This window comes from Rattus norvegicus, chromosome 18 (assembly GCF_036323735.1).
Source record: "Rattus norvegicus strain BN/NHsdMcwi chromosome 18, GRCr8, whole genome shotgun sequence".
NCBI lineage: Eukaryota > Metazoa > Chordata > Mammalia > Rodentia > Muridae > Rattus > Rattus norvegicus.
In genome coordinates, this window is record NC_086036.1 from 64,428,977 (window position 1) to 64,442,678 (window position 13,702).

Consider the following 13,702-nt stretch of genomic DNA (forward strand, 5'->3'; position numbering starts at 1 on the left):
CCACTGATCTATCTGCCATGTTTTAACTGAACATAAACAACTCATGTTTTAGTGAAAGAGAAGAATCGAGAACATCCCATTATGAGAGTCTCAGTGCAAATCTAAACTGCTAACCAGTCAGCAATCTGGGCGGTCCTCTCTTTCAGTTCACAATCTTTATCCCCCTCCCCTCCCAGGTGTATCCTACTCACTCTCAGGCGTCTGTCACAATGCTCCGGCTGCAGGCCATCCCAGCTCAGGAGAAGCAGGTGGGATTTGTCAAGGGGGTGGCTGGCTCCTCCGTCTGCCCTACACCTGAGCCATACCTCTCTTTAACTGTGCTTCCAGGTGTGGAAGCCAGGTCTCTCTCTACCTTGTCTCTCAGGACTAAATGTCTCCTGTGACAATTTCCCCAAGTTCCTTTGATTTATCTAGCCCCCTTTATCTTTTCAATATTTCACCCTTTAATTTTCCATTTAACTCCTGCTCTTCATCTATCCACTCCTTATGGTAGATACTGGAGTTTGTTTCTATTTACAAAGGATGCTGGTGTTCACAGAGCAAAGTCTGTTCTTTCATTGCTCATGGGTAAGCTTGCCTACCAGGGTGCTCTTTCTTCTAGACTTGTTATACACTCCAAGCTGACCTACACACTTTCCCTCATCCATGCATTGGTCTTTCTAAATCCAATTTTGCAGCACGGGCATTTATTTTTGCGTCAAAATAAGTAGACATCAAAATCACTTGGAGGTTTTAAAATCGTGGTACTGGACTCTGCATTTTGATTCAGTAGATCTTGGGTGGAATCCATGGGTTCACACATCTGACTATATTCCCGGTGGATTCCAATGATGCCAGTTCTAGGCCATACACTAGAGAACCACACGCCTGGGCAATTGCTAGTCTATTCATTGTCTAATAATTCCTTCACATAGCCAGAGTTAAGCCTCTCTCCTCCGGTAAACTCAGGTGCATGTTCCTATCACCAGGGAGCATGTATGTCTAATGTGTAATGAGATATGTCAGGATCCAAGAGTTCTCATGATAGCATCCTGGCTTTAGAATAAAACTAAGAAACACCATACACTTCATCATCAGAAGTGTCGATGTGCTCTGGGTTGGTCACGAGCATTTACATCATGAACACAGCAGCCAGGATGCAGGACATACTTCTAAGATCTGGCCTAACAATATCTCAAGGAATAGTGAGGCTCCTAAGACTCCCAAATTCCTCGAGGAGGTGTTTACCTTCTCCAACCACCAAATCATAAGAGGTAAATGATTAAGCTGAGTGTGATTGCACTCGGCAGGGTGGCATAGGAGAGTAGATGCAGACCCAAGACCAGCCTAGGCTACAAAGTGTAATCTTGTCTCAGAAGAAAGGAGGAGGTAAAACTAAAGGATGAAAAACTAGGCAGCTGAGCCCAGAACATTGTAGATCGTAGTCTACAGCGCATCCCTGAACAGACTTCTACTTCCTGTCTCTATTTCTCCTTGGGTTATATCAAGAACACATCTTTCTCAACAGCAGGAACATTCTTCACCGTGGGTCAGAGGACCTTGCATCATGAGGACACCTTGTTTGTCATTGCCACCACTGATTCAGACAGCATCACCCTTCCACTCTTCACCCACAGCATCAGCATCTGCTCCAGTGGCTGTGGCTTCTCATGGGAGGCTTGAGTTCTTGAGTTCATCATCCATTTCAATGAGTTCCCAACAGCCAGTGTCTGGAAAGAAGATATCCAGCTTCATCTTGACACAGGCAACCAACTCGGAGGCACCATGAAGTAGGCGACTTCCATTTTCTAAACCCATCATTTCTGATATTTTCAGTTGTGAGCCTGGCTTTTAATGGCTGAGCCATTTCTCCAGCTCAAATGCGTCATTTCTTAGATATTGATATATTGCTGTACAGAAAGAAATAAACTCTCTCTCTCTCTCTCTCTCTCTCTTTCTCTCTCTCTCCCCCCCCCCCCCGCCCTCTGTCCAGATAATTCCTGATGAACATAGAAAAAAATAACTAAGGTGCATAGGTAGAAAATACAGATATTAGAAAAGGTCCCTGTTCTCAAAGGCAGACATTTCGAATAGCATATTATATATTTATAGGAAAATATCTAAAAATGTATCCTTGCAGAAAAAGGTGCGTCTATGCCTGTGCACATACTCATATACTTCTTTATTCTTTCTTCTCTACCTTCCCTACCTCAGCTAGTAGTAGTGTGTCTGGGAGGATACTCATTTTATCCTGATAAAGTCTTCCCAGTATTTAATGAATAGATGCATCACAGTTTAGGTCTCTGTTGCCTTTTAGATAGAGTCTTAGGAATAGTCTTAATGCGAAAAAGAAAAGTGCGGGGTGGCGGTGTTTGGAAAATTCCAGGTGATGAGTGAAGGAAAAAGAAAACTCAAAGAGTGGAAACATCTGACAAAAGTGCAAATTTTAGAACAATGGAGGCTCCCAAGCATGTACTGGAGCCCGTCTTACTTTTACTTCAGATTGCGGGGATGTGGGCTCTGAAATTCTAGCACAGAGCTGCAGTAGGGGCTTGAACTAGGTTCAGAATGACCAGAGGGAAGGGATCTTGGCAGCAGTTTCTAATATTTACTAGACTCGAGAAGCACAGAGGGAAGACAGGCCATCTGGACAACAGTTACATTTGTCAAGTCAAGAAATGACCAAAACACATGGTGGCATCTTATCGGCAGGAGCAGAGAGAGAGAGAGAGGCTGTAGCCATCTAGGATTCGCCAGTGTCGCTGCTGCAGAGTTACTGGAGAGGTCATACGGTGGCTGCTTAAGGAGTTTGGAAACAGTGCTTATCACTTAGAAGAGAGAGAACTTAATTCATGTTATTTCACTGAGTCAGGTTAAGTGTGTGGGTGCCTGGTTCTCCCTCTCCCTCTCCCTCTCCCTCCCCCTCCCCCACTCTCTCTGTCTCTCTGTCTCTCTGTCTCTGTCTCTTTCTGTCTCTCCCCCACCCCCCCTCTCTGTGTGTGTGTGTGTGTGTGTGTGTGTGTGTGTATGTCTGTGTGTGCATGCCAGCATGTGCGCTTGCCTACTTTTCTGTGTGCCTCTCCATGTCTGTACATATCTGTGCATAACAATGATGTGTTTTAAAAATAAAAAAAAAATAAAAATAAACAGGTGAGGAGATGCTCACAGAATTTTCAGCTTCTCCTTGTCCACTGCCAGATGCTGGGCTGGTACTTTACATAGCAGTATATATTGTCTCATTTCTCCACCAACTGTGAAGTAGTCTATCTTGTCCTCCCCGCTTTTGGCATATGCATGTATGTATAGTGAATACTCATATTTATACGTGTGGGTGCATGTGTGTGTTTAGGTGTATGGGCATGTGTGTGCACATGCCTGTGGAGCGTGGTCCTCTATCCCTTTCTGCCTTATATAGAGAGGCAGGATCTCCCTGACCCTGCTTCCTCTAATCTTGCAACCTATTCATTCCACTTCCAGGAATTCTCCAGCTCATCATCCAGTGTTGGGATTGCAAGTGACCTTCCACACCCAGCCTATGTGGGTCCTGGAGATACAAACTTGGGGCCCCACTTTGATTTTTGAGCTGTCTCCCCAGCACCCTTTGTTATTTTTTTAAATCAAGACATTCTCATTGTGTAGTAAGGCTTTCATGGAAATTGTGATGCTCTTCTCAAATGCTTGAAGTATAAGATCACAGGACCACAACAAAAGGCCAAATCTACAGCTATTGATAACCTCTGAGCTGCACAAGACCCTTGAGGCTATGCGTATTTGCCTCAAAATCCAAGTCATGGGGCTAGACAGATGGCCTGGTTGTTAAGACCACTTGCTGCTCGTTCAGAGAACCAAAGTTTGATTCCCAGCCACCTGTAACTCCAGCTGTGGGGAATCTGATTCTCTCTTCTGACCTCAGTGGAAACCACCACACCCCACAAGTAGAGACACACACTTATAGACACACAAATAAAAGTTAGACAGACATAAACAACCCATGTTTTTCTCTTTATGTTAGAAGACTGTGAAGTAATTGTTGGACTATGACAGGTTATTAATCCTGGCGAGGTTTTACTATGTGGGTAGATTATTATGTGGGGACAACAAGGCTGAGAATTGAAGAGGAAATTGATAAAATCACTATTTCTCCTTGCATGTTCAAAAAGTAACACAGGAGGTATGGGTTTGCAGACTCACTGGTGAGTCAGGAATAGCTCAGGTTTTCTTCAAGGCAGAGATTTGCTTTTTGAAAGAACTATATCCCACAGTAAGGACACAGCCTGAAGACATGGCAGTGACCAGGGTGTGTGGGCGCTGGTGAAGGGGGTGTCCAATTGGGACAGCGAACCAGATTTAGAAAACAGAAGACTAGAAAAACCAGCCAAGACTTGTTTGGGAAAAGGAAGCTAGGCTGAAACAAAGGAATGGGAGGGAAAGCTCCTTAGGGGACCTAGCAGGGTTTGGAAGGAAGAGGTTGAGACTCCAGAAATAACCTGATCAAGACAAACAAATGCTTCTTGGTACAAAGAAGAGATCTGGGAGTGGGGTGAGGTCATGCATTGGAAGAGGACTTGTCATGGGTGGGACAAAGAGGTTGCACATGTTCAGGGAAGCCACCCTCTTTTATATAATAGACTCAGAAAAACTTTTGGAGGTAGTGGGGGGTGGAGGCTATGGCATTGGCAGTGCTGGAGATTGAACTCAGGTTTGCTTTACCACCAAGCGGTATCCTGAGTCCTCACGTTTTGTTATAACGCTTTTGCAGTTTTTGTTCGTTTAGAAAGGGGTTTTACTATATAGTTTAGGCTGGCCTTAAACTTGCTGTGTAGCCCAGGCTGGCCTCAAACATGTTCTTTCTCCCTCAGTTTCCCAGGTATGTGCCATTGCAAGAGCTACACCATAATTCTTGTCTGCACTTTGTCACATGTGGACAGTCTCAAGGTGATGACAGAGAGCCAAAACCGTTTGAAGTTGGCAAAAATCACTACCATATGGAGAAGTTAGAGGACTCAATTGTTTGAACTTAGGAGGAGATGCCGGAGGGGGAACTTTGGTCTTGGTTTTCAGGTTTGAGAAGGTGTAAGACACAAAGCAGTTTGACAGTGCTGGCTCTCTCTATGGAGACTAGAGAGAATACATCAAATGCTCTGTGATATTGAACTTGATAACAGAAGACTTCTCTGTCTCGCAACTATACTACTTAGACCAGAAATGACAAACATTCAGTTCTATGGAGAATACAATAGTAACAACTGTTCAAAGAGACATGTGTTTAGGCTCTCTTAGTCATTTAAGAAATTAAGAAAAAAAATTTCTTTCATTTTAATTTTCTTTCATTTAATTTCTTAATTTTAATTTTCCTTTTTTAATTTTTAAAATTTAAATGTTACCTCTTTAGATGTGGGCCTGGTTGTGAAGGTAAGATGCTCATGTAACTATATTTAGAAAGATGCTATTAGACTAAGTGAATTCCACTCACTGAGAATCGATAATTATCAGAAGTCTCTAAGGGGGAATCTGTTCATGCAGGGTGTCTCTCTGGAAGAACTGAAAAATCCTTCAGGCTCATCTGAATATTTGCTTTCTGTGTATCAGACAGGATGGGGCTTGCTCTTGTGACCCAAACTAGCAGAGCTCGGTGGGCCACTTTCAACTCAGCCGTCATTTCTCTCTCATGTGGTCGGTCATTTCCCATAAGATCTATTTTTCAGTCCCAACATAATTCTGATTAGTAGTAAATATTTTAAGAAAAAGCATGCATATGAGTCAGAAGTATACATTCTGTTGTTTAAATCTCTTATTTTAAAGGATTTAAAAATGAAATTTATCTTTTATGTCATTTAATGAATATTGCATATTCCTTAGAAACAAGCCCAAGGTGATGAAGGACAAGGGTGTGGCTAGTGTGGATGCATTGATGATTGGGAGGAACTTGAGGTAGGAGAGTTGAAGTAGAAATAAATAGAGATTTTAACAAATTAACGGAAATTGAGATTTTTTTGAAACAAATCTTGCTACCTAAGGAGTGGTTACTGAGTATATTTAGACATAAATATCCACTAGGATGTGTAGTTGAGGCATGTCATTATATAAATTATTCCTCATTAAAACCAAGCTCTGTTGGTGCATGGAGACTCATAACTGCAAGTCTAGCACTTAGGACACTGAAGCAAGAAAAACACAAGTTTGGGGTCAGTCTGGGCTACACAGTGATTCCCTTTCAAATGGCCCACATCTTTAATAACAGCCCTGGAGAAGCAGGCGGATCTCTGTAAGGCCAGCCTCAAAATCTGACACCCTTATAGACATATATACAGTCACAACATTAATATACATAAATTAAGAGTCCGTCTCCAAAAACAAACATTAGGTAGGTAGATAGATAGGTACATAGATAGATAGATAGATAGATAGATAGATAGATGATAGATAGATAGATGATAGATAGATAGATAGATAGATGATAGATAGATAGATAGATAGATAGATAGATAGATAGATAGATAGATAATGAAATACTGAAGACTACTCATGAAATGTAATTTGTATTCCTTTCCTCTCAGTTGGGCATTTCTGCTTGTTATGGTCTGTAGATTGTATCCTAGGTATTCTGTACTTTTTGGCTAATAGCCACTTATCAGTGAGTACATACCATGCATGTCCTTTTGGTCTCTGAGTTACCTCACTCAGGATGATATTTTCTTGTTCCATCCATTTAACCAGATACACTGAACCTAATAGAAGAGAAAGTGGGAAAGAGCTTTGAACTCATTGGCACAGGGGAAATTTTTCTAAACAGAACACCAATGGCTCATGCTCTAAGACCAACAATTGATAAGGGGGACCTCATGAACCTGAAAAGCTTCTGTAAAGCAAAAGACATTGTCAATAGGACAAATCGGCAATCTACAAATTGGGAAAAACATCTTCACTAAACCTACGTCTGACAGAGGACTGATACCCACAATATATAAAGAACTCAAGAAGTCAACCTCCAAAACCCCAAATAACCCAATTTAAAAATGGAGTGCAGAACTAAACAGAGAATTCACATCAGAAGGATCTCAAATGGCTGAGAAACAATTAAAGAAATGTTCAAAGTCCTTAGTCATCAGAGAAATGCAAATCAAAACAACCCTGGGATTCCACTTCACACCAATCAGAATGATTAAGATAAAAAATTCAAGTGACAGCATATGTTGACATGAATGTGGAGGGAGAGGAACACTCCTCCATTGCTGGTGGGATTGCAAACTGGTACAACCACTCTGGAAATCAATCTGGAGGTTCCTCAGAAAAATTGGAAAATACTTCTACCTGAAGACCTAGCTATACCACTCTTGGGCATATCCAAAAGATTCCCCACCATACCATAAGGACATGTGCTCCACTATGTTCATAGCAGCTTTATTTGTAATAGCCAGAAACTGGAAACAACCCAGATGTCCCTCAACCGAAAGAATGGATATAGAAAATGTTCTTCATTTACACAATGGAATACTATTCAGCTATTAAAATGAAGACATATTTTTATAAACTCATTTTTTGTTAATGTATATGCAGTGTGTGTGTGTGTGTGTGTGTGTGTGTGTGTGCATGTGTATATGTGTGTGGTCATGAGTCTATGTGGATACATATGCCATATTCCCAGCTAAATAATTGTAAAGTCTTGGAAAAGGTCATTTTCAGGGCTGGAGAGATGGCTCAGTGGTTAAGAGCACTGGCTGCTCTTTCAAAGGACCCGAGTTCAATTCCCAGCACTCATGTGGCAGTTCAAAACTGTCTATAACTTCTGTTCCAGGAGATCTAAAACTCTTACACAGACATACACGAAAAGTACCAATTTACATAACATAATAAATTATTTTTAAAAAGAAAAAGGTCGTTTTCTCCAAATAAATTGATATTAAACTGGAGATGTGCGCGCGCACGCACACACACACACACACACACACACACACACACACACACACACACAGAGCATGGGAGCAGTGTGATGCAACACCAGTGAATGAAGAGCCCTTTGGTTCAGTGCTGTGTAGGAGCATGGGAAAGAAGGAGACGGTATGAACAGGTGATGTGATAACCAGCAGTTGGTTGGCAAGGGCAAATTAATTATGGAATGTGAGATTCTAGAAGACACGGCCAAAAGAGTTACTGCTTTCAGAGAGACATTTCTAATATGATAAAATCTACAATACATTAAGAGCCAGAAATTAGGATCTCTGTCTTGAGACTTCCTCTCTGTGGTTTAATCACTCTGGGTGTCTGTCTAGCTTAGACCTGATAGGCTGAGCCAGCCCTTTTGCACCACAATTTTAGTCTACCCAGGCTGTTATAACAAAATACCTACACTTACCTGTGGGTATAAGGACAGATGCTTAGAATTTAATTAGGAATTGTGCTGGTTTAGTCAAGTGATGGTTATAGGATTGCCTCCAAGATCCAGGATTTCACTAGCCCTAGGTATTTGGCTAGGATTCCAGTATCAGACATGATTTCCCTCTTGTTGAGCAGGCCTTAAGTACATTTAGTTGTTAGTTACCACTAGGGAATATATGCCACTACTGTACCTTAGGATTAGCACACCATACTGGTATCAACGTGTGCCTCACAGGAACCAGAGCTGGGTAGGACTGTTGGTGGCTTTCACAGTTTGGAAGTCTGCATGGTGCATTCTGGTACAGTGAAAGCTAGCTCTCAGGGAGAAGGTATTTAGATCAGCTTCAGCTCAGGGGACTCTAGGCCCTGTGTCTAAAATGTCCTCAGCAGTAGGGCTTATCTTTCACCTCTGGGGGCAACGGAGGGCAGAAGCAATAGTTTGTAATGTTTTGAGAGCCTCTTTGACAACCCCGACCAACAATTCAACAGATGGCTTCTCAAGTCTGGTGTTGAGATTTTTGTTAGATTGTCTTTGGTTCTTGGAAGGAACATTGTCAGCACAGATGAGAACATTTCCTTTAACTCTCTGTGTATTTTTATTCACAGATTAACATGTAGTTTTATTGAGGGATAGATAGTTAATAGTGTGATTCCTCATGACTTTTCCAGGCATCCTACTATTATTTTCCCTTTTTTTATATACTCTCCCTCTCCTCTCTCTAAGTTAGAACCCCTCATTAGTTTTCCATTCCCCATATCCAATCACTTCAACTCCGCCATTGCCCTCTGTGGCATTTCCTGCACCCTGGCAATGACCCCTTTTTACTTTCCTGGTTTCTACAGTTACTCCAGGTTCTGTCCTCACACCTGGAGATTTGAAGCTATTAGTCTCTGATGAAAAAGGATGAGATGTTTGCCTTTCTGGCTTGGGTTACCTCACCCAATATGATCTTTCCTGCTGAATAGCACATGTACAACATTTTCATTACCCATTCATCTTTGAATAATCGCATTCATAAGAGCAAAGTTCTCATGCTCCAACCATCTCCCTAAGGCCTCATGTCTCCATACCACAACATTAAAGGGTTGGCTTTCACAAAAGAATTTAATGAAGAGGCATCAACATTGAAAAATCTCACCAGTTTTGAGGTTTCTATTTTGTCTTATCCTTCGGTCCATTGGATTTGTTTAGTGATTTTTTTTCCCCTAGCAATTCATATTTTTTGTTTCTGAATTTTTACAAAGTTATATTTATCCTTATAACTTCAGCCAACCCTGAACTTCTTAGTACAATGTATGAGAGCGCTAAGTAATACAGAGACCAGACACTGCTTATTGATACCTGCAAACCTGAATTCAGCTGGCATCGGAGTGGCATCAGCTACCCATGCCTGGCTGACCCCACTGACCTGGCACCTAGCTCATGAACAGACATCTGGGACCAGGTAGTGACCACGGAGAGGTAGAAATCAACAGTACCAACCTGACAGCTGACAGAGCAGATGAACCATTTGAGAGTAGGCAGGCCCTGAAGACGACAGGAAGCAGTAGTACAAAAGGAGAGGACAAGCCAGGATACAGCTCTCACAAAAGAATAAATTCCTGAGTCCAGAGAAGCGCCATTTTGTTTTCACAATTTTTACACAGGTCAAGCAAAAAACTCCTTAGCTTGCTGATTGGTGACAGAGGGATGGTCTTCCAAAGCGTGCTTCCAGTTTTCTACTTATTTTAGGTACATCCTACCTTCTGACATTTCCAGAACCTTCCCCAAATTGTGTCAACAGCTGTCAATTGAGTGTGCAGCACAGAAGTTTGAGGAGGGAGTTTTCCTAACAACTATAAAAGATTACACACGAGAGTTAAACCTGATATGTTTAGTATGGTTCTCATCTTCATGAGTTTTACCTCCAGATTCAAGGGAAGTGCTTCAAGTATGTCCCACACATCACTCGCTGATTTTCTCCAGTTTCAAATCAAATTGTTCATTTGTTCCAATGCATGGGTTAATTATAGTGTTATGTTTTCACTTTCTAATTTTCTCGAAATTGTCTGTGACTCACCTGCATTGTTATCTCGTTTTAATTTCTGATCGTCTCAGTGTTTTCTTTATTTTTTTATCTTTTATTCCTATGACATATATAGCCTGGTCTTATGAGTGCTTTCGTGTGGTTTTCTCTGACTGCTGGTGTGTAAATAACCCATGACTGTATTTATTCAGATCTCAGAGAAAACTGTAGAGGGAAGGGGATAAAAAAAGACAAAGATGTGAAGGGTGAATCTTCCTCAAGTAGCTTTGGACAACCAGAAGAGAGAGACACAGACCTAAAAGAAACAATTTAGTAGAATATGTGATATAAATGAACACATGACACATATAAAATAATAAATGATAACTAGGAATATTGTTTTCATTTTATTTTGCAGGTATAATTTTATTTAACAATAAATAAACAATAAATATAAGACAGTGCCATTCCTGATTTACAGATGAGGTGTAGAGCGGTTAGAGGACTCTCTGGCATTCATGATGCTAGTTGACTGTCGAGTTAAATCTTCTACCTTTTAGTTATCCAAGGATCATTTGGGTCCTAGAAGTCGTGTAGACATGATAGAGTGTAATGTCCTTGCATGTCATATAAATAAGACTGCACAGGACAAGCTAACTTCTCATAACTGGTTAGTCGAGGTGTCTAGGCCAGAACTCCGGCCATATAAAGTTTCCTTTTCTGTTTATGGAAATCTCACAGAAAACAACCACCCACTATCTAGCTTTATTCTTCTTAGTGTAGATTCCATCCCCAACTGGCTGGGCTGATGTCATTTCAGACTGAGCAGCATCCCACTCCTCGGGAAGCCACCCTACTTCTACTCCATGGGGCTCTGTGACTCTGTCAGTCAAAGCAGCTGCCCACTGCCTGAGTACGCAGACTGCATAAGGTATCTTGTAGCCACGAGGTATTTTTCTATTGTTTGCAATCATGTAAGCGAATGGATAAACAGTTTGACTTAATGATAAGAGTGATCATGAGAGCCGTGTTTACCAAATAAAAGATGCGAAGTGTGTCTTAGGAGTGGATGAGCAAAACCTGGTCACTGTAAAGCAGAAAGAAAGGCAACATGCTGCTCTGCCAGTGTCCCCTCGCTTCCTAGTTGTCCCCTGTCATCTGAGAAAAAGATGATGTTTAGAAGTAATGTCCCATATAGACTTAAAAAAAAAAACCAAAACACCCTGATGGGTTGAGCCAAACAAGTCCACTCTGTGTGTGAAATGGCCTCTGACACGCACGCCAAAATTTTGCAGAGCCAGAGTGGACTGGGGAGAAATAAAATGGCGGCAGAGAGTCAAGACCCATATGTTAATTGCGAAGAACATTATAGGACCGAGGGCAAACCCAGGAATCCTAATGTGGGGAGTGCCCTTACTCCTGGAAGAAAGTCATGCAGTGGGAGGGACAGTGTGTTCAAATGTCACTCTCCTTTGTTCAGTTAAAATTATGTGCTGGGGATGTCATGGGGGTGTATTCATTTGGACACCCTGGAGACAAGGGCTGAGAGCAAATGGTGGTTTCTGTGGAAATGCTCTGAGCTTACCAACAGACAGGCTGGAGGAGGAGGAGGAGGAGGAGGTGGAGGTGAAGGAGGAGGAAGGAAAGGTAAATTATCATCCTTATCATGCATGGCATCATTCCCCTGCTGGGAAATGGGCTGCCTTAGAGGGCCAGAGACCTAAAATAGACCTTTGCCCGTGACTCAGAGGTTGCCTTGCCCTTGCTGTGATGGCTTAATTTGCCTGAAGTGTCAGCGCCTGGCCCTCCATGTGAGTCATGTTGCTTAGTAAATGGAGTCCAGAGCTCTCCGAATGGCCAATTTACCACACTGAAGGATTTGTGAGGACTGTCTGTCTGTCCATCTGCTTTTGCGTCCTGTCTGTCTCTCTGCTTTTCTGTCCTCACGTAGTTTGCCAAGGTCTTACAAAGATCAGGTATACTTGGCTGAACTGTGGCATTTTGAAATGCTTGTTTTGAAATCCTAGCCTCTCTCCAGTACAACATCAAGATTGTAACCGTGCTTAGAAGCTAAAGGAGTTAAAATAAAATGATTAGGAAAAAGCCTCGTCCAATGCTATTGAGGCAATCAGACACGTCCAGAGGGAGCGTTATATGTGGACACAGAGTGATAATGACCATGTTCCATGTTCCACGTCCTCCCAGACTCCTGAACATCGAGACCGTGGATATCTGTGAGCCACCTGGTCGGTGGAACTTCCTTAAACTAGCCCTGGCACATCCCATCTCTCCTGTGCTAACCACGGCCTTGGAGAAGGTAGCTTGCGCCATGCCCTGGGAGAGCCTGTGTGGCTCATTCCAACGAGGCTGGTTTATGCACACTCAGCACAGGGCTCTTCCTTCTCTGGCCCATATATTTCTGAGTGCCAAGCGACAAAGTTATTTTTTTTCACATTAAAAAACGTCAAGCTGATCAAAGAAACAAACACTTTTAATGAAACATATGTGGGACACTTAGAAGGAGAAGATTTACAATGTGTCTGCTGTGAAACCAGAAGGCTTATGGAAAGTGTGAAGAAAGAGGACAAAGATACTAGGCTCTGACGCCAGAGAAGACATGGCCTAAATATTAAACAGAAGGGGAAAATAATTCCCTTCCATAAAATCACAATTCATTTCTGCATCTAACATAAATCACTAATGTACACACAGGACATTTTCATCTAACCACACTGAGTTCTTTCCACACCCATCACAGTAATGTACACTTTGATCTCAGGGAAGGAAATTAAATTCAGACATTGAGATATAAAATTCTCAGGGTTGCTTAAAAACCAAATTGTAAGTATGTTCCCTCCCCTATTAGAATTTTAAGGATTGATAAAAAATGTGGGCATGTTATGTCTAGTCTTAAATAGTAGATGATGTCTTCCTTTTGATTTCTGGGACTGAAATGAAACCCTTCCTAAGGACAGGGCTGTAAAGTCTCTTTGAATGCTGGTGTCACTGACATTATATTCAGGGTGGCCACATATTTCAAGTGACACAAAGCTTTTTTTTTTAATACTTTACATATTAAGTTGATGCTATTTAAATAACCATAGAAGGCCCTGGTGCATATGTGTGGTAGCCAGGGTGATTTTTATAGGGGATACAGCATGCACTTGCCATGGTATTTAATGTGTGACCCAAGCATTCATTCTCTTGAATTTATAAAATATCATACCTTAAAACCATGGGTGACTGTACTCTTAGAAATTGAGACTTTCCAGTGCTGGCAGCAGTTTCAAACTTGGACACTGGGTGGTACAGAAAGGACCCCCGAGTGAGAGTTAATGCTG

General features: G+C 41.8%; 1 long non-coding RNA gene across 6 annotated transcripts in view; it reads left to right on the forward strand.

Annotated features, from left to right (window-relative positions):
* LOC102548061 (uncharacterized) overlaps positions 1–11,951 on the forward strand; it is a 96,297-nt gene extending 84,346 nt beyond the window's left edge. For 4 of the 6 annotated variants that reach the window (XR_010059729.1, XR_010059734.1, XR_010059732.1 and 1 more), the window contains one exon: positions 1,508–11,951. This is a non-coding gene — a long non-coding RNA (uncharacterized LOC102548061). The remainder of the gene's footprint in view (positions 1–1,507) is intronic. The other 2 variants (XR_010059731.1, XR_010059733.1) reach the window with 2 other exon arrangements.
* Positions 11,952–13,702: the final 1,751 nt, after the last annotated feature.